The 26,349-nt window shown below is 37.5% G+C and overlaps 1 pseudogene; it reads right to left on the minus strand.

Moving 5' to 3' along the window:
- Positions 1–850: 850 nt before the first annotated feature.
- Positions 851–26,349, minus strand: part of LOC149203030 (protein transport protein SEC23 E-like) — a 49,964-nt pseudogene continuing 24,465 nt past the window's right edge.

Here is a 26,349-nt window from a genome sequence, read left to right on the forward strand (position 1 = left end):
AAAAGTATAGGTATTGTGGTGAAATTTAAGGTCCATCATGAATAATGATTTTAATGACAGATAGTGACCGTCACTATTTCATATGAACAATAGTGATTTATGGTGATAGACCTTTCATGACCCTCACTATTAATGCATATATATGGTGACATTCATTGACCATCACATTTTTATATTTTGGTGAGGGTAAAAAAATGTCACCATAAGCTCATTGGTGACAGTCAAAATAACTTCCATCACCAAAAATTGAATGTCACCAAAGGCCACGTCACCAAAAGTATAGGTGTTGTGGTGACATTCAAGGTCCATCATGAATAGTGATTATAATGATAGATAATGACCATCACCATTTCATATGAACAACAATGATTTATGGTGAAAGACCTTTCATGACCCTCACTATTGATGCATATATATGGCGGCATTCATTAATCATCACCATTTCATATATATAAAATGACTTTTGATAATGGTCCTTTAACTCCCCCACTATTGATACATATAAATGGATGAATAGTGATCGTTAACATTCCCTATAAATATTAGGGCACGAAAGGTTCGAACCAACAACCACCTACTTGTAAAGCAGGTGCTCTTCCATTGAGCTAGCACCCTTCAAAGAATTAAACCTTGAAACTTTATGGAATTTTTTCCTTGGAGAGAACAGATATTTACAAGTCAAATGGTTTCTTTAATCTTAACCATTTTGAATTATGTAACAACTCTTCTGTCTCTTCTATGCTATTCTACCCAAATTTCAAATGTACCTATCATTGAAGGAAATAATATAGTTTACAATCATGCAAAACAACAATCGAGAAAATAAGATAATTTACAATCATGTATAGAATCACATTAAAGAATTGTGCCAAACCTCAGTAGTTGCACTGTCGTCCACCAATGTCCTTGTATTTTTTGTAACCAGGAGCCTCATTTGGCCATCAGAATATTGGTAAATGCGGACAAAAGTATTTGCAACATCATGATGAATTTTTTTCCATAATTATTTTATTGGACACAACCAAAGATGTGAAACTGACAAAAAATCATTTAAATGGAGAAAAAACAACATATTGTGTTAGAAACTGAATAAAAAGTTGTTCATTGGCAGCCTGTAATGCTGGGTTAAAACGTTCACTTGGTGCAACATTAAAAAATATTGTCAAGGAAGTATTTTTATCAAGTCCACACATCTTCCATGAAGTTTCGTTTCCCTTACCAATCACAATGCCCGGTTAAGATGGCCCTTTCTACAAAATTATCCATGTAAATGGAATTATTAACTGATAGATTGTTTCAAAATGTAACTATATAGGTTAGGCTACTTTCTCAATGCTCTGTCAATGCTTTGATAAAAGTGATAAAATTAAAATACACTGAAGATGAAATCAAGGTTCCAATTCCAAAGACCTTAAAATCTTTATTACAAGATAGGAGAAGAGTATTAATTGGGACCCAAACTTAATGTATCTAAGAATTACCTCATCTTATCTTATATTTGCACATTAGCTAAGCATCATACTAAACGACAATCTTTTGAAACAACAAAAATAATATATCAATTATAGAAAGGCAAAAGTGAGCAAGGATAAACCTCTTCCAAATATGAACAAGGTCCTATAATACCTTGAATCTTTACAGCCTTAGAACAATTTACTTCAAAGGTGCCATTGCAATAAACATAGTATGTCAACTTTAATTTAGCAAAAATTTGGTTACTTGCAAAAGCTTGTCAAATCATCAAATGTGAATTGAGACACATGTTGAAAAACATGTAGCAACTTCTAACAAATTTATATGTTTTAAAAACAAAACTACAGTTTGGTTCTTCTCTTTTAATAAGAAAACTACAAAATTTCTACTATCTGGATGGTAGATATCATCAAGTTCTCATTCAAGCACAATCTTTCAACATAATCAATAAATAATTACAAACACACAGGTATGAGAGATTTAAAGATGTGATTTTGTTAAAATGAAGAAAAAAACTATATTAGCATACATAATGAGTCATGTCAAAAAATGCAAAAACAAATTATATATAGATATAGGTTATGTTAACAAAATAGAGTTGACTCCTAGTATTGATCATAAACTGAATAAAATATATCATCAAGTTCTCATTCTGAATCATTATAGTAAAGTTTCCAACTCTTCAGACGCATTCTTTCAACACAATTGAATTATAACCAACACACAAGTGTGCCAGATTAAAAGCAATTAAAAAGAAAAAAATAGTATTAGCATACATAAAGACATGTTAAAAAAAGAAAAAAAAATATTATGAACAAAATAGCAATGATACCTAGTGTTGATCACTGAACATTGCTTGGTGAAAATCATGTTAATGACTTGATGTACTATGAATGGTTGACATCCATAGATCTGGCTCTGATATGTACATCAAATATTATTAATTAAGGTGAGTCTTCCTAGCAATTATCAAGTGTGTGCTCTACCACAAAGCTAATAGCACATTTTCATTCTTGTCTTTCTATACCAAAAGTGAGAGAAGCCCCGTCCCTCTCTTTCTCTTCTGACATCAAAAGGATATAAAAGCTCATTAATTAGGTCCTACTTCATTGTCCTCTCCTATCTTAAGCTTTAAATGTGGTACACTCACTTTTGAGTGATAATCAACACCAAACCAAACAACAAAGTAGATATGAAATCTCCTTAGAAAGGATTTTCTATTGCCACAACTTCCAATAGGGCAACCCAGTGCCTTGTTACAACTCCATTCCTATAACTCGCTTTGACTCCAACATCAAATCCATTTTGATTAAGATACAAACTACATGAATGGTCAATGCCCATACCACAATGTGCTACAAATGCTACAATACTACTGCTTCATGAAAGTAAGTTGTGGCCTGTAATAAAAACTAAGGTTGGGTTTCTGGTTTAATCTTGTCCTTGTAAAGGTGCAACAGTCCTTTCTCCTAGTCCTAATCACATGTGACACCTAGATAAATGGTACATGATGACTTGACATCCTTAGATTACTCCAGCTTATCACAGGTAATATCAATCAACAGTTCTATTGGAAATACTGAGAGGGGGGGTGAATCAGTATTTCTTATTTTTTTTTTAATTGTTCTAGTGATTGCCAAAAGCATATATAGATATGTATATGTATACACAGAACACAGAAATCAATAGTTGGAATTAATGCTTTTATTAAAACTCAAGACAGTGCAATGAAATAAATACAATATAAGTATATATCTGATTGTGAATAGTTTCCTAGCTCCAACTTGGACTTTAGTGAGGTTCCAACCTCCAGAGCACCAACTCTGTCTTATAGTGGTTTTGCACTTAGGAGCACTTACCCCCAATGACTTCAGTCCTGTTCAGTTCTGAGGCTCCAACCTCTTGGGCTCCAACCCAACCTTGGTATAAACTGGTATGCTGCTACACTCTATTCAGTTGAGGTTCTCTCACTCCTACTCTCCTGCCTCTGCTGCTTCTGTTTCCTATACAACCTCTATTGCTTTTGCTGCCACTTCTGCCTCTGCTACTTCTGATGCCTCTTTTGCCTCTGCTACTTCTGTTATCTCACACTCTGGTTCTTCACCACAGCAACAACATGAACAATTCTCTGTTTTTACTGTTTTATACATTCCCATGCTTTGTCCATTCGTTTCTGTTTACACCGCCTCTTAGGCTTCCTCCTCGGTCGTTGCGGCTTCCTCTACGTTGTGCAAGTTCACTGACTTTTTGGGGATACGTAGATTCATTAGATTGGTCCAAACGATCCACGGAGAACAAATCCTCTCGGTTTACCGTAACAGTGCTCCTTTTGGCAATGATTGCGGCATACACAGAGTTCTTTCAATTAAATGGAGATGTTTTGTCCCAATCACAATCATAATTGCCATGATTCACCCCTTTTCACTGACGTTCAGCCTTCTAAACCGTCGGAACAACCATCGTAAGCCTTTCAGCTTAAAACACCCCACGCAAGCCAGACATTCCATTACACAAAGAATATGAGAAAAAAATAGTCAAACAGACTAAAAGGTGGACTTCAGGGAATATTACAATCGCACATATTCCTGTATCGAGTCCGCACTTAAATCGCAATCGGAAATTCGTGACTCTTGGGGGTCCTTTATATATCAGACCCATGACTCCACTGATGGTCGATGACCAATCCTCCACTGCTACGATGGACTAGATGCGATATGGTATTAAACCATAGTTAATATGCCCGTCGGGTCCACAGCCTATCACAGTCAGTGCTTGCAATGTGGCAAGGCTTTACGGCTTGCGATATGCGACGGATGCGATCATAGATTAAGTCATATTTGTAATGTGTAGTGGGTCCGCGTGGATATGCATTGCAATTGGGAGTTGCCCCTAGCGGAGGTCCGATGCGATATCGCTATCTGCGATCGCAATGGACCATTTGACATATTGTAGCTCCCACTTCTGAAGTGCCGATGCGATACTCACTATCGGCGATCAAAAGTTGCACAGGGTCAGGGCTCGACGTTAACGTAGACCCCTCATAGCAATGTGATGTGCCGGACCCGATACAACTCAACACTCCCATGTATAAAGTTTCAAGTCCGCAATCCACCTCCGATAGTGTATTTTCCCTAGAGCCAAGTCTTCCGCCTCCGATAGTGTTAAGCATATGCATATGGGCTTTCTATCCACTGATAGTGTTAAAGCATGCATACATGGGCTTTATGGCTTGATAGTATATATATATATATATATATGGTTCTGTGCCTCCGATAGTGTAAAAACACATATGTATGATATATGCTCCTCTGCCTGTATCTTCATGAATATAATTCTTTGTGGCCCGATAGATCTCGATAATATAAATGCACCCATTGCTCCTCTGATGGCTCTGTCTGCTTCCTTATAGCTCTGCTTGTTCCTATATTGTTGCGATGACTGTCTGCATCCTCTATTCTGCTCCTCTTGGCTCCTTTTGCTCCTCGAATATTGCCATATTGACATCAATGACAATCTCTATCCAACAATCTCCCCCTTTGTTATTGATGGTAATATTCTTCTGCTCTACCCTTTTGACATCAATGGCAAAGGAATGCATATGGACTCCCCCTTTCAAATTGCTCCCCCTATCCTGCTACATCTTTATGAATGAACTTGAGTGATGATAAAGAAATAACCCCCATCTTTTAACACAAATGTTCAAATGCTTCTCGAGGAAGAGGTTTTGTGAAAATATCAGCTATCTGCTCCTTAGTACTGATATATTCCAGGACGATGTTTTGTTGAACTACTTGCTCACGGAGGAAATGATACTTGATTGGTATGTGTTTGGTTCTTGAGTGCATCACTAGATTTTTGCTGAGACTGATAGCACTTGTGTTGTCATAATAGATGGTAATCAGTTGATCTGTACATATGTTGACATATTTTAGAGCTTCCTTCATCCATAGTATCTGAGTACAACAGTCTGCTACAGAAATATACTCGGCTTCGGCTATGGATAATGAGATGGATGACTGTTTTTTGCTGAGCCAGGATACTAAATGGTCTCCTAGGAAGAACGCATTTCCACTAGTACTTTTCCGATCATCTATACTTCCAGCCCAATTAGCATCGGTGTATGTAGTGACAGTCAGTGTTGAGCTCTTTGGGCACTAAAGACCGAAATCAGAAGTTCCTTTCAGGTATCTGAGAATTCTTTTTACAGCTAATAAGTGGGATTGTTTGGGAGTAGATTGAAATATTCCCACCATTCCTACTACCTGCATTATGTCTAGTCTTGTAGCTATTAAGTATAGAAGGGCTCCAATCATTGACCTGTAATGAGTTGCATCTACTAGAGGGGAGTCATAATCTTTGATCAGTTTGTAGTTTGTGGTCATAGGTGTGCTCATGGGTGCACAGTCCTCCATTCCATATTTTTTGAGCATGTCTTTTAGATATTTGGTTTGAGATATACACAATCCTGCTCTGGTTTGAGATACTTGAAGTCCAAGGAAGTGGGACAGCTCTCCTATCATTGACATCTCAAACTCTTTTGACATGCTTTGAGAAAATTCATGGCTCATTTCATCATTATTACTAGCAAAAATCAGATCATCGACATAAACAAGACTAGTAACTTACCTTCATCTGTCCTTATGTATAGATTACTTCCAGCCACTCCCTTTTTGAAGCCTTGTTGTTGTAGGTAGTGATCCAATCTTGCATACCAAGCTCTAGGAGCTTGTTTCAACCCATATAAAGCCTTTTTCAACTTACAGACTAAGTCCTTTCCTACTGTTAGATCAAAACCTTCTGGCTGCTCCATGTAGACTTCCTCCTTGAGTTCCCCATTTAGAAATGTTAATTTCACGTCCATTTGATATATTTTGAATCCTTTTGAGCAAGAAAATGCTAAGAACATCCTGATAGCTTCCATATGGGCCACTGGTGCAAATGTCTCTTCAAAGTCAATTCCTTCAATTTGTGAATAGCCTTTGCAGACAAGTCTTGCCTTGTTTCTGATAACCTGTCCTTCCTCATTCATTTTATTTTTGAACACCCATTTGGTTCCTATTATGTTTTTGTCCTTTGGACAAGGTACCATCTCCCATGTCTTGTTCTTCTCAATTTGGGACATTTCTTCTTCCATGGCTTTTACCCAATGAGGATCCTTACTTTCTTCTGCAAATGTTTCTGTTTCTCTCATAGATAGGAGGGCAATGAATTTTCTCTTGGGTGTGATTGTTATCCTTCTTCGGGTTTGCACACCTTCATCTCTATCGCTAATGATCTTCTCTTCTGGATGATGTCTTTGGACATACTTCATCTTTGAAGGGGTATTAAGTGGTTCTCTTTCCTCCTCTTCTTCTTCTTCTTCCTCATCTATTTCTTCTTCTTTAGGTTCTTCTTCTTCAATGAGAAAGTCATCTTCATGTTCTTCAATTTCCTTTTCTGGAAGATCTTCATCAACCTTTACATCAATGCTTTCCACTATTTTCTTCAGTCGATAATTGTAGCACTTGTAAGCCTTGCTCTGTGTAGAGTATCCAAGAAATATCCCTTCATCAACCCGAGAATCAAACTTTCTGGGTGAGCCATCATTTATTTTTATGAAGCACCTGCTTCCAAAGATCTTGAAGTACTTCACTGAAGCAGGTCTTCTTTCCATAGCTCATAAGGAGTTTTTTCACAATTTGGTCTTAATTGAGTTCTATTCAATGTATAGACAGCTGTCCCTACTTCTTCTCTCCAGAATATAGGTTGTAAGTCTGCTGCTAATAGCATTGTTCTTGCCATTTCTTGGATTGTTCAATTTATTCTTTCAACTACCCCATTTTGCTGAGGTGTTCTAGCAGTAGAGAATTCCCCTTTAATTCCATGAATATTACATAACTTACTAAATTCGTTTGATGTGAATTCTCCTCCTCGGTCTATTTTGAGGCACTTAATTTTTGAATCTTTTTCATTTTCTACAAGGGCTTTTAGATTCTTAAAACACTCAAAAGTTTTAGATTTAAACTTTATAAAATATATCCACATCATTCTAGTATAATCATCAACAAATAACACAAAGTACTTTTCTCCTTAGAGTCCCTGATTTCTAGTTGGCCCACACACATCAGCATGGATGATCCCCAAGGGCTTCAATGTAAAGAGCTCCTTTGTCTTATGGCTAGTTCTGGTCTGCTTTCCATGTTGACATGGACCACATACTCCTTGATTTGGTTTGAACAACCATGGTATGTCTCGTACAGCTTTGATCTTGGTAATATTGATCAGATTTTTGAAGCTTGTATGTCCAAGTTGCTTGTGCCACAACCAACTCTCATCTATTTGACTCAAGTAGCATTTATTTTCTTGAATCTTGTTCAGAATGTAAATGTTATCTAATGTTCTCACCCCTTTTGCCACAAGTTCCCCTGAGGCAGAGTTCCTTATTTCACAGTCTTTGGTGTTGAAAACAACTTTATGTCCTTGATCACATATTTGGCTGACACTCAGGAGGTTGTGTTTGAGTCCGTCAACTAGCAGAGCATCTTGAGATTTTCCTTTTCCATTGATCAGAGTAACTGTTCCTTTTCCTGCAATTCTGCCAGATCTGCTTCCAAAGGACACATTCCCTTCCTTTTTGCTCAGTGAGACAAACTTCCTTCTGTCTCCTGTCATGTGTCTGGAGCACCCACTATCCACAAACCAATGGTTTCCATTATTTTGAGCATATAGAGCCAGGCTGCATTTATCCATGCTGGAGTTCTTGCTACTCGTCTTTCTTCCTTTGAGTGGGCAGTCTTTTTCATAGTGTCCATTATTGTATCAGAAAGAGCAAATTAGATCAAATTTGGTCAAGGGATCAAATGAATTGAAGGTTTTGATTTGTCCTTGCATTTTGGGGGCATATGAGTTGATTATTCAGTCCTTTAGCTTTGTCTTTTCACTTCTGCGAGCCATACAATGTCCGGCTTGATGACCGAAGTTTTTACAGTGAAAGCAGCGCCCAAGAAAGATGGTTTTGTACCTGTTTAAGCAACCACAGTTTGAGTCGATTTCCTTCCTGGGAATTACTCCTCCCTCGTTCTTTGGATTTGCGATGGGCCCCTGGTGGAGTATAGGTTTGTATTTGCTGTAGTGTCCATGATTCGCCTCCACATTCTTCTTTGGAGTAATTCTCTCTTCATTCTTGGGATCTGGGATGCACTTTTGATAACATACTTTTTCATTTTTTGGATCGCAAGAAAGTGCATCGGCATAGCTTTTCGCACTATTCTTAGTGCTTGAGGATTCCCCTTTGAAACCTATTCCAGACTTGTCATGTTGAGGTTTTTGGTTTTTCAGAATAGTCTCAGGTATTTGAGAGTTTTTATAGCCCTTTTTAATTTGCTCCAACTCCTTTCTCAGAGACACTATTCCGGCCTCACGTTCTTCACAAGTCTCTTCCTTTTCTTTAAGCTTTGCTTCCAAGAGATCTTCTCTCCTTCTTATTTCCTCGTTTTCCACTTTGAGAGAAATGATTTTGTTCCGTAGTTTCTCATTTTCTTCAATGGCGCTTATTAACGGTTCATCTACATTTCCTTCGAGCCCTGAGTCATCATCATCTGTGAGTGCCATGAATAATGTTTCTTGGCTTTCATCATGATCACTTTCCTCATCTGATTTCTTTTTGATGACCATAAACTCGTCCTCATCAAACTCATCTTGCTTGGAGAAGAAGTTTTTCTTATTGAACCCTTTCTTTTTGTGTACCATTCTTTTAGAATTTCCTTCATCATCACTGTCATGTTTATGAGGACATCTTGCTACATAATGACCTATTTTCCCACATTTAAAACAGATAAGAGGATACTTGCCTTTAAGCTTAGATCCTCTCTTCAACTTTCGTAAAAATTGAGCCAATTCGGATTCCACATCTGACTCATCACTACAGTCATTCCTTTCTTTCCCCTTCTTTGACTTTGAGGCCTTGAATGCTACATCTTTGGAGCTTGGGCCACCTTTCCTCATTTCATAGGTAGTGAGAATTCCATGGAGTTCATCCATTTTGAGGGTATCTAGATCCTTTGCTTCTTCTATAGCGCTTATTTTGGAGTCAAATCTATCTGGAAGAGACCTTAATACCTTTTGAACAATGGTACTTTCTTCAATTTTTTCATCCAATCCTTTCATGGAATTTACCACTTCAACTACTCGGAAGAGGTATGCTGCAATATCTTCTTCATCTTCCATCTTCAAACTTTCAAATTGTCTTCTGTGAGTTTGAAGCTTTGCCTTTTTTACTTTTGAGTCTCCATCGTACAAGCCAACTAGGTTCTCCCACATTTCTTTGGAAGAGGTATTGTGCATGACTTTTGTAAACTCGGAATCAGTGATTCCACTAGTGATGGAGTTCAATACCTTTGCATTTGCGATGTAGGCTTCCTCTCGTCTGGGTCTGTTGGAAGAGTGGAAGTCATTTGGTATTCATTTTGAACAAAATGCCAGACTTCAGGTCCAAGGGACATTAAGTAGTAGGTCATTCTTTTCTTCTAGAAACCAAAGTTAGTGTCATCGAACAAAGGAGGTATTTCTTATGCTTCATGATTTCTCATCATGGCTGCAGATCCTTCTTCAAGTTGTTAGGCTAGAATGAAGAAGCCAGCTCTGATACCAATTGTTGGAAATACTGAGAGGGGGGTGAATCAGTATTTCTTATTTTTTTTTAATTGTTCTAGTGATTGCCAAAAGCATATACAGATATGTATATGTATACACAGAACACAGAATCAACTGCTGGAATTAATGCTTTTATTAAAACTCAAGACAATGCAATGAAATAAATACAATATAAGTATATATCTGATTGTGAATAGTTTCCAAGCTCCAACTTGGACTTCAGTGAGGCTCCAACCTCCAGAGCACCAACTTTGCTTTGCAGTGGTTCTGCACTTAGGAGCACCTACCCCCAATGACTTTAGTCCTGTTCAGTTATGAGGCTCCAACCTCTTAGGCTCCAACCCAACCTTGGTATAAAATGGTATGCTGCTACACTCTATTAAGCTAAGTTTCTCTCACTCCTACTCTCCTGCCTCTGCTGCTTCTGTTGTCTCTATAGCATCCGTCACTTTTGCTGCCTCTTCTGCCTCTGCTGCTTCTGTTACCTCACACTATGGTTCTTCACCACAACAACAGCATGAACAGTTATTTGTTTTTACTATTTTATACATTCCCATGCCTCTGTCCATTCGTTTCCACTTACACCACCTCTTAGGCTTCCTCCTCGGTCACTGCGGCTTCCTCTGCACTGTGCAAGTTCACTGACATTCTAGGGATACGTAGATTCATTAGACTGGTCCAAATGATCCATGGAGAACACATCTTCCCGGTTTACCGTAACAGTGCTCCTTTTGGCAATGATTTCAACATACACAAAGTTCTTTCATTTAAACAGAGATGTTTTGTCCCGATCGCAATCATAATTGCCATGATTCACCCTTTTCACTGACGTTCAACCTTTTGAACTGTCAGAATAGCCATCGTAAGCCTTTCGGCTTAAAACACCCCGCGTAAGCTAAACATTCCATTACACAGAGAATATGAGAAAAAAACAGTCAAACAGACTAAAAGGCGGACATCAAGGAATATTACAATCGCACCTATTCCTTTATCGGGTCCGTGCTTAAATCGAAATCGGCGATTCGTGACTCTCGGGGGTCCTTTATTTATCGGACCCATGACTCTGCCGATGGCCGACGACCCATCCTCCACTGCTCTGATGGACTGGATGTGATATGGTATTAAACCATAGTTAATATGCCCGTAAGGTCAACAGTCTATCGCAGTCGATGCTTCCAATGTGGCAAGGCTTTATGACTTGCAATATGCGACAGATGCGATCATAGATTAAGTCATATTTGTAATGTGTGGCGGGTTCACATGGATATGAATCACAGTCGAGAGTTTCCCCTAGCGGAGGTCCAATGTGATATTGCTATCAGTGATCGCAATGGACTGCTTGACATATTGTAGCTCCCACTTCCAAAGTGTCGATGCGATACTCGCTATCGGTGATCGAAAGTCGCACAGGGTGAGGGCTCGATGTTAACATAGACCCCTCATAGTGATGCAATGTGCCGGAGCCGATACAGCTCAACACTCCCATGTATAGAGTTTCAAGTCCGCAATCCACCTCCAATAGTGTATTTGCCCTAGAGCCAAGTCTTTCGCCTCCGATAGTGTTAAGCCTATGTATATGGGCTTTCTGTCTGCCGATAGTGTTAAAGCATGCATACATGGGTTTTACGGCTCGATAGTGTAAATGTATATATATATATATATATATATATATATATATATATATAAGGTTTTGTGCCTCAGATAGTGTAAAAACACATATGTATGATATATGCTCCTCTACCTGTATCTTCATGCATATAATTATTTTGTGGCCCGATAGATCCCAATAATATAAATGTACCCATTGCTCCTCTGATGGCTTTGTCTGCTTCCTTATAGCTCTACTTGTTCCTCTGTTGCTACGATGGCTGTCTACATCCTCTATTCTACTCCTCTTGGCTCCTTTTGCTCCTCGAATATTGCCATATTGACATCAATGACAATCTGTGTCCAACAGGTTCTAACATCAATAACTTCCATTACTTTACTAAACACATTATGGCACAACATTTTTCTTCAAATCATATACCATTAGTCTTTACTCCTTGTGTCCTACAAGAATCATACACAGATAGCTCCTTACCCCTTAGGAAATAAGCCTTTTATGGCCCGCACACCTTCAATCATTGCAGTGAACTCTGCAAGTTGTCAATAGGATTATGATTCCAATATGGCCAACAAGTTTGTACCAAATTTATATGACAAGGGATTGCCTCAGAGGCCAATTAATTTTTTATTGATAATGATGAATATAAAGCTCAAGTTCGGTGTTCCCTCTAAGAACATGATTGAAACCTGCGTGCAAGGTGATCAGAATCCCATGGATCCAACACACATTAACCAAGTGATTAGCTTGGGTAAGTGGAGTGTAGGATTGTGTTTATTATATTCTCTCAAGAGATTGAGGACTTCCAACTAATAAAAATGTCGAGTTTCACTATCTCATCAGCATGGAGTTTCTCAACTTACCTCTGTAGTTTTGGCCCTTCTCAGAGCAGTTTGCCTAACCCACTGGTAAATTCCTTTGCTAAGAACTACCATGAAACATTTAAATACCAACCAAATAGGCACCATCTGCATTGAGGTCAACCTCAACCTGTCAAATACATTATGCCTACAAATACCTAATTCCAATGTCATAGGTTGAACAGACAAGTCAACCTGAATAATAAGATTAAGGACTGCCCACTATTTGGTGAAAATGATGAGGTTCAGGCTCACCCCCCTTTAGCTCAAGATGCCCCTAAAGAAAAATAAGTATGTTGGACAACACTAGTAACTATTCACAACAAACAGGTACAAGCCAAAACATCTATAGACCTAAAGGAAACAAAGCTCTGCCAACCAAGGGAGTAATATGACTAAAATGAAATAGTCCTTGGGCTCCACTACAAAGTAACAAGGAAGCCACCTTGAGCTCTTAATCCACAAGCCATCATAGCCTTCTCCTAGGCATACCTAATGACTTACTCCTTATTAGAACATTCAAAGGAAATCCTCTAAGTAGGAAATGCAAAGAAATGACTCTACAATTTTATGATCAAGCCCACTAACACGATCTCCAAAACTAGTTCAAGGCTCTGGAAGAAATACACAAGGAGGGCATGAGCATAGAGACCCTCACTCAGAATTTTTGATGGAAGTAGTATATTGCAATGTTCAGAAACCCTAAAGGAAAATCATGATCAGATGGGTTCCAAATCTATTAGTTTTCTAGATACTATTTACTTGTGGGATGTTATTACATTTTAGGCTACAAAAATGTCCTGAGACATAACTGATAAACTACTAATATTACATGTTAGTCTTATGTAAGTCTTATGTTATAATTCTACTGTGGATTCTCCGATCATTTCAAAAGATAAAAACCACAGATCTCTCAAATCCAAAATCTTATCCCTGCACGGAGGGGATGTTTGGAGTGATATCCTTTCACTCGAAAGTTTTAGAGTGAGGATAAAAAGAAGAGCAGCAGACTTTCCTGTTTGCTCTTCTTTTATCATCATTCTTCTACCCTGATGATGGATCCCACTTGGGATTCGAAACGTTGGTTCGAAAATAATTCTACTGTGGATTCTCCGATCATTTCAAAAGATAAAAACCACAGATCTCTCAAATCCAAAATCTTATCCCTGCACGGAGGGGATGTTTGGAGTGATATCCTTTCACTCGAAAGTTTTAGAGTGAGGATAAAAAGAAGAGCAGCAGACTTGGATTTCCTCCTTAGTATTTATTCTTCCTGTTTGCTCTTCTTTTATCATCATTCTTCTACCCTGATGATGGATCCCACTTGGGATTCAAAACGTTGGTTCGAAAATAATTCTACTGTGGATTCTCCGATCATTTCAAAACACAACCATCTTGACCAAACAACCAAACACTGGTGTTATGTTGTCCATCTACTACTAAAATGACAAAAGACTAGCTTAGCAACAAACCAAGTTGGCATGTAAAAGATATATTTAATGTTACAACTATTAAAACAATTTGCATCCCCATTGTCTTTCCCAGTGCCCATCAGACTCTTTCTACATGCTCCTAATTTCTATCTTTCCCAAAAGAGATTAATAAAGTCTTTGTTAGAAATTTAGAGAGAATACCTACAAACCACCAAAAATTCCCTCTAGAGGTCTCAACCTACATTCCTTCAAGCAATTTTTACTATCTGAAATGATTTTATAATTTCACTGAAGCATCTTCATCTCCATTCAATCCCTGATTTGATATCTCCCCTTATCAAAATTGGCTACAAAAAAAAGGTTGAGTCCATATGATCTCAGGACTGCCCCATATGATAATTATGGTCATTAAAGGTTGGGACCAGCAGAGCATGTGTCTCCTCTCTGGAGATTGTTAGTGTCAGTCTTGTCATACTGCCATCAGTGATCAAAATCAACTCTTTTGCATTTGCATGCTAGGTGTCCCATACTGTAAAATTTCAATAATCCATTAGGTCATGGATCCATTGATGGTTGAGGTCACTACTTTTTTCCCTCATGAAACATACTTGCTGATCCTTTTTTTTATTGTTTTCAGTCAAATTTCACTTTCCTTCTGCAATCCATTCCATTAGGTCACTAGGGTTTGGTCTCATTAGGTTTAAGGGTTTTCAACATAGTTAAATTTGATGGTTGAATGCCAATAAATATCAGCAAGGGCATGAGGATGCCAAATAAACTCAAGCCAAGTATCATAAGAATTGAAATTTATTTTTATCAAAGTCAAATGTAATTTTCACCTCAAAACATGTTTTGAGCTGAAAACAGAGTATTTTGTTTCTATTCTTATTTTTTTATGTAATTTCATGTTCCTATATGTAATATTGATCCTAAGCTGCTCATAAGTCACCAACATAGAAAATTTTAGGGGCGAATGTTCGCCCTTTGGCGAAATTAAGGGGTTTTAAATTTTTAGTGGGCGAACATTTTGTATCATAGTACATTTTTAGAAATCACCTCAAATAGCCCACCTTATTTTAAGGGAGAGGGTAAAAAAGGTAAATTTAGCCCTTGAAATTAGGAGTTACAACCTTCCATTTGCCCATTTTCAAGAATAGGTCTTATTTAAGTGAATCCATTTGCCCATTTTCAAGAATAGGTTTTATTTAAGTGAATCCTATGGGCCAAAGGCCCAAATACCATATTTATAAAAGAGGTATGGTAAATTAATAAAAATATAAATAAATGAGAGGTATGGTAAATAAATAAAACATTTTTTATATTTACTCCATAAGTCACCTTATATACATGCAAGGGTGTAAACAAATAAAAATATAAGTAAAGTGGAGGTATGGTAAATAAATAAAACGTCTTTTTATACTTACTCAAAAGGTATGGTAAGTAAATAAAAATATAAATAAACTAGACGCATGGTAAATAAATAAAACCTCTTTTTATATTTAGTCCATAACCCTCGTTCTATTTATGAAGGCTCAAGAAAAATGTATTATTTAAGTGAATCCTATGGGCCAAATACCATATTTGTAAAAGAGGTATGATAAATTAATAAAAATATAAATAAACGAGAGGTATGGTAAACAAATAAAACATTTTTTTATATTTACTCCATAAGTCACCTTATATTTAAGAACACTCAAAAAATGCGTTATATTTAGGTGAAACCTATGGGCAAAATACTATGGACAAATACCATGGACTAGATTGTTATTAATACCATGCAAAAAAACAATATTAACCCTAATATTAGTATTAATAAAAAAAAAATGGCACATGGTATTGACCCATGGTATTCACCTGGAATGTAGCCTATTTAAATGGGGAATTAAACCAGCATAGATCCATCTTTACTTTGGATCTACTAACCCCCGAGAGGTATCAAATATCGTGATATGCAAACTAGCATAGAGTGAAAAAGTATTTGATTCGATCAAGAGTAAAAATAGATGTTGTAATTTAATGTATGTTAAACATTTTAGCTTGGTTAAAATAAAAAATAAAATAAAAATCAACTATTAATTTTATTAATTTTTATAAATTACTAATAGTAATTTTTAAGCTCCAGGTTTATGATAACCCATGGTATTGACCCATGGTAATACCATGGTATTCATGTGAGCATAGACTATTTAAAGGAGAAATTCTATCATCTTAGATCCATCTTAATTCTGGGTCTACCAAGTGCTGAGAGGGATAAATAGATTTCATCCCCCTAAGAGTGGTAGATGTGGAGTTAAGATGGATATAGGTTGGCTTTTATGATAATGAAGATATTAAATAGACTTAGGAAATTATATTGTAAAAACATCTTAAGGTGAATGGTTAAAGCATAGACATTGGACAAGTATATTTGTATACTTCTATTTTAAACTGAAACTAATCCAGGGCTAAAAGGAATGGATTGATTGCACTGGTCATCCTTCTATAACTTTCCAACATATGCTGGAGTAAACAGATTGTAATTTGGGTAATTTTTCTAATTGCAAACAGGAACATACTTGTGTATTGGCAGGGTGGTTACGAGGTCCCTAGAAGTGATGAATTTGAATTTTTCTTGGTTTTATATATAGTATTAGGTTTTTTCTCATGCTTTCTGTGAATGGAAAAGGTGAATTTTATCCTACACCCACTAGGTTATCGATATGTAATTTCGGTAATTTTGATTTCAAAAGATATTTTAAAGAAATGCAATGATTTCATTTGTGTATTCAATAAAAACAAGATTTTATAATTGAGTAAAATATTCGTCATTCCTGGTGAGAGATTCACCAAAAAATTATATATACATATCATATTATTGATAAAATCGCCTTCCATTTTTCCTATATACCATGGAGATTCGCCCATTTATTATACATGTAAATTTAGGGGGGGTTCTTAAAATTTTCCCTGGTCACCAAACTATACTGCTAGGCTACAAAGACTACAAAGAAATCAAGGCAACATGAGCAAATCCACTTGCAAAAGCAAAAAGTGAAAAGGCATTAAAATCAGGGTTTTTAAAAGGCAAGGATACATTGGAAAAGTGTGTTTTCAAAAAGCAAAAATTAAAATAAGGTTCATGTATAAACTCATTTTATTCTATTTTCATTCTATTATATCATTTTTCAAATCAAAGGAGCCAAAGAAGAGAAGAAAAATCAGTTTTCTAAGTGTTCTTGAGAGAAACAGAGGTGGCACTGCGAGTAGGCAACATGCATTGCGCTTCTAGAGGATTTTTGCCCAGCGCTGTGCGTAGGGAGAAGGGCATTGCACGTAGGGTGATTTTTCACGGTGTATTTTTAAACAGGTGTTGTGCTTAGGGCCGAGCGCTATGCGTCTGAGCAGAGGCGCTGCGCTTAGGGCAGCCAACACCAAAAACTCTCCCAACTTTAAATCTACGCCAAATTACCTTCAAATCTGCCTTGTGCAAGTAAGTATCATTACTTTACTTGCAATTTAGTTTGCATATGTGAAGATTTTCAAAGTTTTGCTCTCTCTATATAAAACCCTAATTTTAACTATAAAACCCTAGTCATTTGGTTTTTCACATCACTCAAACTCATAACTAAACCCTCACACTTATTATTCCCATCATTTTTGTCATATTCTACAACCCATTTATCACTCCCTAAACCTTCCCCTCCCTCTCACGCTTTACCCATAGCTTCCTAAAGTTATCTATACCCATCCCTACAAACCCTAGAGCATATCATTCATTCCATACATTGTCTAAACTGTGCAAACCAAGAAAATTGATTAATCATGGAAAGAGGTGATTCTGATTATGATGAGGAGACAACAACAAGTGATAGTTCAGTGGAGAGGAGAAGGCAACAAAGAAAGCCTCATAAGGGAGGTAAAATCACAAGAGAGGAGTCGACCAACTTAGCAGAACTTCAAGCCTCTCTATTAGCAGTTTCATGTTTCAGACATCTTGGTTGTTTTGAGTTTCGTGAATTAGTAGAGAGAGTTCACTTTCATCATGATTTGGCTAGACTCTTTGTTTCCAATTTGCATAACCATGAAGTGACTTTAGCTGGGGTTAATTTCACAGTGTCACCAACTGTTATTTCAGAGGCCACTAGAATTCCTAATGTTGGTGAGAAATGGTACAAGGCTCAGGACCTTGATGAGCATTACTATGAGCCTTACATCAAGCCTCAATACAGAAACAAGGTGAAAAGGCTTTTCCCCTTTAAATTTTTGGAGAACAGGTATGTCCGTTTGATGAGGATTATCATCAAGTATTTCACACGTGAGGGCAGGTTTTCTAGGTTATACACTTATCATATCAGTCTCCTCATGCACTTCACAAGGGTAAAAATGTTGAACCTCCCTTATTTCTTATTTAGAAACATTGACAAGATGTCTTACCTGGTTCAGAAGAAGCCATATCCTCAACAGATGAACAGTATATATCATTACTCCTTAATTAAAATTATTGTCCTTCACCATCTCAGTCTTCTCAATATTCCTTGGGAGACTTTCATAGCTCACGACATGTTCAGCGGACCTCAGATTCCTCCCTCCATGGTGCAAGAGACAACTAGGCCTTCAAATCATGTGGAAACAGGAGATGAGCACCAAGAGGCAAAAACTGTTGAGATAATGGTGTTCTTGACATATCAAAGAGGGTCAAGGAAGTTGTTTGCAACTGCTAGGCAAATGTTATCTCCACAAGGTGTGGAAGGGACCTTGCCTTCTTCATCAGTCCACAAGCAAATGTTATCTCCACAAGGTGTGGAAGGGGCTTTGCCTTCTACATCGACAAAGCAGGTACAGGTTGAGCAGCTAAACAAAGGGAAGGAAAAGGTATAAGAGGATGACTTGGATAATGAGCAAGAAAGGGAGTTTGAGTTGGAAGAACATGATGAGCTCAAGCAGCATGACATTGAGGTTATTGATTTAGAGGCTCAAGATCAAGAAACCATCAAAGACATCATCATAAAGGAAAGGAAAGCTCAAATACAAGCTTTGGTGGTCAACCTAGAGAGAGCCAAGTATGTCATCACATACTTAGAACAGTAAAACAAATAGTTGAGTGACAAACAAGTCCTCATGGAGTTGGAAATGATCAAAGCAAATAGGCAAATTGCCAAAGAGGCTGATGTCGCATTGACTCCTATTGAGTAGGAGATTGAAAATGATAGGGAGACTTGGCTTGAGAGAGTCAACATACATCTTGAAGGACTCATTGAGAAGGCCAACAAGGATAAGAAAATTCTCAGACACATGGCATACCATTACATGATCCGCAACAGAATTTGTAACATGAGGATTAGAAAGTTAAAGGCTAGGCTAAGGAGAGCTTTGGAAGGAAAAAAGGAGCAAGATAGATTAAAGATGTTGGCTGAAGCCTCCCTACCCCACCAAAGAAGTTTATGGTGGTCTTTCATGCCAAATTTCGGTAGATTTTGAAGAAATTTTGACATTTTGAAATTTTGGAAATTCAAAACAGAGAAAATCTGCCCCGGTGGCGCTGCGATTTTTCTAGGGGCGGACAAAAGGGTTGTATTTTTTGATTTAGGGCATCAAGGACATTCACCCTAGCAATTTTTAGAATTTTTGGAGCAGATTTAGTTCACCAAAAGGTCCAAAAACACTCAAAATTTGACCTCTCTGCCAGTTTTTAGACACACAGAAGCAGCCTTGGGAGAACCTGTTTTGGAGGGGACAAATGAGCTCTAAATCCAGAAATTCTAGGTGTTACAGAAACTAGACGTAAAGACCTTCCCAATGAGCTATCCTGGGGTCAATTTGGATGTTGGGAAGTCTTCCAAAAGTGGACTCAAAGTGGTGTTGCGCGTAGGACCAGTGGCGCTACGCGTAGACCAGTGGCGCTACGCGTAGGACATTTTTCACTCAAGATGAATTTTTACCTAATTTCACCTATTTTCTTGATTTCTCTCTCATGAAAGTGAATTTTCTGATGTAATTAATGCCATGGATTGTAAATGTAATAGTCAAACACTAGTAGATGGTAGATTCATGGACAAAAAGTGGTTTTCAGGGTAATGAATCTGTTTCCACTCTTGTAGAGGCAAGTTGTTTGACTACCTAGATTCCTATTCTTAGTTTAGAAATGGTTGAAACAACTGCTCTTCTCATGGATTCGACTCCTAATGGCTAGGATGAGTGGTTTAGATGTCTATATCATGTATTCTCTTTGTCATTTGCAAGGGTTGGATTTAGCTGGATGCTCATGTACTGAACACATATCATTTTGTAGTAGTTTTGGTAGGAAACTAATCAAGTTGCAGCTATTTTTATGGGATCCCTATGGTATGGCCTTTAGAATGTGTTTCTTCTTCTTATAATTGCTTCTGATTGGTTGTTTTCAAGTCAGATAGGTGGAATACATTAGGTTTTAATGCTCTGCCTTGGGAAAACACCAGTATTTCATGTTTTTCTACTATTTAGGAAGGATTCACGACTTGCTCATGCCCTTCTTAGCTCCTCACCACTCTATAATTTCACCCCATCAAGCCTAAGGTGTTGAATATCATACCTACCTTGCCCCATAGAATCCCCTGCAATTTTGACTTAGTTTCCCAGACCCAAATTGCCCAGCTCTTTCTGATCTTGCAAAAACACCAACAATTTCAATCAAACCCTTGAGCTACTATACCTAGCATAAAATCTTGTTCGTAATCCAGTCATCTTGACTGAGATCCATAAGGAGAGAGCCCTCTCCCGATATAACAGGGCTAGCTACTAGGTTAAGAATGGTTTGTGGTTACCCTAGAATTGCCTCCCTTCAACCTGAGGTCAATTTAGGCGATAACATAGTGGTGAACATACTGGGGATCGAAAGACTAATCACCCTGGTAATATCTTTCAACCAAATTCTTGAACTTCGGATGATGAGTTTTAGAATTTTCTAGGTTGAAACAGAAAGTTGTAAAGCAAAATAAAAATTTCAAAATTTGAACACACTGGCTTCGAGAAGATACACGAGGTCCAATCCTGCTTCGAATCCACCCCCTGTATTTGAAAATCCCAACCTTATTCCGAGAATAATCAGATAAGAAAGTTCAGTAATCCCTAGACCTATTTTCAAATCCAATTCCTATCCCAGTGAGTGGTCGTTTATTGAAGACCTCCCTTTTGACGAGTATTTTGATCTTACTCTATTTGAAACCAAATCTGAAACTGCACTTGATAATACAGTTATAAATCCGGAATTTGTAACAAATCTCAAAATTCAAAGGGAAAACAAATTAGTTGACGAATATATCTTAAATTCTCCTCAATCATCCATCACAGCTGCCAATATCCCTGACCTTTCAGAATCAACATCCACTACTCTCAATTCATCAGTATTCCCATCAATTTCTGAAGTCCATTCTCAACCTCAGTTTATACCTACCCTTCCCCTTCAACCTATCATATCTAATCAACAACTTATCACCCCTACTTCTCCATCAACCACTCCATTAAACCCTAGTAATCCAACCGTTGTTTCAAATCCACCTCAAGTCATGGTTGCCTGGTATGCACCCCTTGTTTTACCTTATAATTTGGATGATATGCCCGCTGATTACCAAAGTAAGATACGTATTTTTGATGCCACTCAAAGCATTACAGCACAACAACATGTTGATAGAATGAATGACTTCTCTACCTTCATGAGGTAGAGGTAGAAAATGTGACTATGAGATTTTTTGTGCAAAGTTTTGAAGGTGAGGTTCAAAACTGGTTCAAAGCTTTACCAGTAGCCTCTATCAACACTTTGGCGGTTCTGCATAGACAATTCTTAGACCAGTGGGAGGTAAAGAAGAACCCACTCCAAATTTTATTTAAGTATGAAAATATCAAAAGGAATGTGGGTGAAAGTGTGCAAGATTACTGCGTGAGGTTCAATGCGGTATATAATGCCATTTCAGCCAACATTAAACCACCAATGGGGTTAGCCTTGCTCAAGTTTCTAGACGGTTTTGATGATGATATGGCATATCAGTTACGAGAAAGACATTCTACCACACTTGAAGATATGCAGAAGAACATTGTAAGTGTAGAAGAAAATCTGCTGGCCAAAAGAGTGAGAATGAAATCTGAAAAGAAGGTGACTATAAAGGAAGAAGCATCTACCTCAGATGTTAAGATGGATACTTTTCTCTGGAAAGTTGAAAAGATGTTTGACTGGCTGATTGTTGTAGATAGACCTAAAACACCAATTAGGAATCAAAACTTTAGAGGACAGTAGCAGCCCCAATTCCAGATTAAGGAGAGGGAGAAAAAGGCACAAGATCAGATAACACAACAACAACAGGTCAGAACTCCTTTGTAGCAGAACTATGTGCACGGAATGGAGGAGGAAGATGATGATGATCCGGTGGTTGAGGCAAACCATTTCTTCACTGCCGATGGTATGCCCAGTTTTCTGATAGAAGAGGAAGAATATACGGAGGTTCCAGACACCCAAAGGGATGAAGATTACATACTAGCAAATGAGGCAGCTCTGGAGGATGAGTCAGGTGATTATCAGTGAGGATATATGAATGCCTTGACAACACAACAGAAGCAATATTCATTGAGAAGCAGGGATGTACCAATTAGTCCAATTCAAGAAAGAAAGGAAACACAATCTAAAAATGATTCTTTAGGTATTCAGAGGAAAGGGAAAGAGCCTATTGATCCAAGTTCCAGCAAAGGACCATCATCAAATAACATTGCAAGTCAGAAGAACAATCAACAAAGTGCAACAAAAGAAAGAGGAGAAAAGAAGGACCTTCCTGTCAAAGAGGTAGAGAAAGTTTCAGCTTTTAGTTTAGAAAATGAAATTGCTAAATTAAAAGCTTCAATTCCTTTGACTAAGTTGATTAAGAACACCAACTATAAACACCAGGTGTCCAAAATTTTGCAAATAGATCCTTTGTCAAATATGGTAAATGTTGAAGATGATCATCCTGAGCTCATTTTTGGCCCTACCTTAGAAGGTCAGTCCGAAGATAGTGAAGTTCCTCCATTTTATATAAGCCTTAGACTACATGAGTATGTTCTCCATAACACCATGTTTGACTCCGGAGCTTCTCATAATCTGATGCCAAAAGCCATTATGGAGAAACTAGGCCTTGAAATTACTCTTGAAATTACTCGAAAATATCATGACCTATATTCTTTTGATTTTGGTAGGGTCCGTTGTATTGGTCTTATCAAAGACTTGGTGGTATCTTTAGACCAAATTCCAGCCAAGAATGTTTTGATGGATGTGGTTGTTGCTGACATTCCACCACGGTTTGGTATGCTTTTGTCCAGATCGTGGGGTGTGAAACTTAAAGGAACTTTACAACTTTATTTCTCTTATGCTACCATTCCCGTGTTTGGCCAATTGAGAAAACTATACAGGGAGAAGGAAACAAAATACATGATAACTAGCAAAGAGAAGCCGCTCAATCATCCAATAAATGATGTACATATAGATTTAGAATCATTTGTACTATATTCAGATAGTGATTTGAATGATGTAGATATTCAGTTAGTAGAAGTAGATGATGTACCAGAGATTTTAGAAAATTTTAGAGCAGCCCTTGATCAAGAGAGAAAGAAATTAACAATTTCTTCTGAGCATTCTACCCACCAGCAGCAAAAGGTCAATGAACAAGAGAAAAATGAAGAGATCAGTCAAGGTAATACAAAAAAGGAAACAAAATTTCAACATCTAGAAGAAGAGGCAGGTCTTTGGAGCATGGATTTCGACGGAGCTATTGGTAAGGACGGTGTTGGCATAGGAATTTGGTTTCAGAGCCCTGCTTTCTAGCCTGACAAAGTTCCTAGAAATGTTGGAGTGTGTTCTTACAAGTTGGCTTCTGATTGCTCTAACAATGAAGCATAGTACAAAGCTTTGATTGCAAGTCTGAAAATTTTGAAGAAATTAAATGCAAAAAGGATTTTGGTCTATGGAGATTCAGAGTTGATAATAAAACAAGTAAAGGGAGAGTATCAAGTAAAGCACCCGCAGATGAGAGCCTACATAAATGCAGTCCTAGATATCTTGCAAATGTTTCCTGATTATACTTTGACAGATGTACCTCGGACTCAGAATATTATTGCAGATTCACTAGCCACTGCAACTAGCAATTTGAAGATCCCAATGAACTCCAGTAACAAGTTTGAAATTCATGTCAAGCACCAGCCTACCATTTTGGATAATTTAAGGTATTGGCAAGTGTTTTGGGATGATAATGAAATCAATACTTTTTTGCAGAATGAAAGAAAATTCAAGGATGCTTCCATAGATGATGATTATGATACCAATGACCAAGAGATTGAAATGAATCAGATGGAGGTATTGCAGCTGAAAGATAACATTATTCCTAAAGGTCTCATGCCTTTAGAAGAAATTTTTGATCAAGATGATGTTGCAAGAAAGCCGAGCTTGGTACCTATAGATAAAGGAGTTGAGGATGTCAATCTTGGAACAATGGAAAAGCCCAAGTTTATAAAATTGTCCAAAGCATTGTCTCCCGAGGCAAAGACTAAATATACTAGATTGTTATCTTAATTTTCTGATGTGTTTGCCTGGGATTATTCAGATCTGAAGGTGTATGATAAAGATATAATTCAGCATACTATTCCCATGAAGCCAGATCAAAATCCATTCAGATAAAAGTTGAGAAGGATCAACCCAAAGCTGCTGCCTTCCATCGAGAAAGAGGTAAATAGATTATTCAAAGCTGGTATAATTGTCCCTATCAAATTTTCTGATTGGATTTTGAATTTGGTTCTTGTACGAAAGAAGATCGGAGAGATAAGATTGTGCATAGATTTCTGGAACCTTAACAAGGTATCTTTGAAGGACAACTACCCACTTCCAAAGATGGATCATATCCTGCAAAGAGTGGTTGGAGCATCACACATGTCACTACTCAATGGGTACTTAGGTTATAATCAGATCTTGGTGAATGAAAAAGATCAAGACAAAAACTGCATTTACAACACCTTGTGGAACTTTTCATTATGCTAAAATGCCATTCGGTTTGAAAAATGCTGGAGCCACATTTCAGCGAGCCATGGACATCGCCTTCGCTAATGAGAAGGATGTATTTTTGGTTGTATATTTAGATGATTTTATAGTTTTTTCAGGTTCCAATGATGAGCATCTACACCATTTAAAGATTGTTTTTCAGAGATGTAGGAAATTCGTGATATCTCTTAATCCAAAGAAAAGTATTTTTGCTATGGATGAAGGAAAGTTGCTCGTCATATTATCTCAAAAGAAGGAATTCGCATTGATCCTTCAAGGGTGGAGGCAATTCAGCAAATAGATTTTCCCCGAAACAAGAAGGAGATACAAGCTTTCAATGGTAAGATGAATTTCTTATGTAGATTCGTACCTAGTTTAGCTTAACATTTAAGAGAAATGACTAACATGTTGAAAAAGGATGGCATGGTAAAATGGATGGAGGATGCCATGAAGTCATTCAATTTGGTAAAGTTTGCTTTGACCACAGCTCCAGTATTAATTAGTTCTGATTACACTCAAGATTTCAATATATTTTCATTTGCATCCGAGCATACCATGGCTGCAGTATTGATGCAAAAGAGAGATCAGCTAGAGAAACCCATTGCATTTTTCAGTAGGACTATTTGAGATGCTACCTTGCGGTATAATATAATTGAAAAATAGGCACTTTCTCTCACAAAAGCATTAAAGGATTTCAGAGTGTATATTCTGCACTCACACATCATAGCATATGTCCCCAATGCAACAGTAAAGGATGTGCTAATACAAACTGATTCGGAAGGAAGGTGAGGAAAATGAATTGCAACAATGTTGGAATACGATCTGGAGATTAAACCCATAAAGCTGATCAAAGGACAAGGCTTGGCGAGACTAATGGCTGAATCAAATCTGCATGCTTTAGATATCAATCTCATCGTAGCCATGTCAGAAGATGAAGAAAAAGGCTCACTCATTCAAGTGTCTGAAATGCTTCTTCAATCACCATGGTATTTAGACATAGTGTATGTACTTCAGTATCTTTTGCCACCTCCAGGAATGTCTAGAAGCAAAGGTAGATCACTCAAACTCAAAGCTGCCAAATTCTGTATTTTAAATAATGCCCTTTATTGGAAAGATCTGGGAGGTGTGTTACTTAACTATTTGGTTGAAGACGAAGCTCAGCAGGTGATGCATGACTTTCATAAAGGTGATTGTGGTGGTCATTTGTTTTGGAAGACAACGGCAAACAAAGTGTTGAGAGTATGTTATTACTGGCCGACTCTATTTTCAGATGTGTATAAAACAATTATGAGCTGTCATGAATGTCAGGTCTTTCAAGGGAAAAGAAAATTACTTCCTCTT

This window comes from Pinus tabuliformis, chromosome 2_1 (assembly GCF_031772625.1).
Source record: "Pinus tabuliformis cultivar Carrire ecotype Pingquan chromosome 2_1, CPIR1, whole genome shotgun sequence".
NCBI lineage: Eukaryota > Viridiplantae > Streptophyta > Pinopsida > Pinales > Pinaceae > Pinus > Pinus tabuliformis.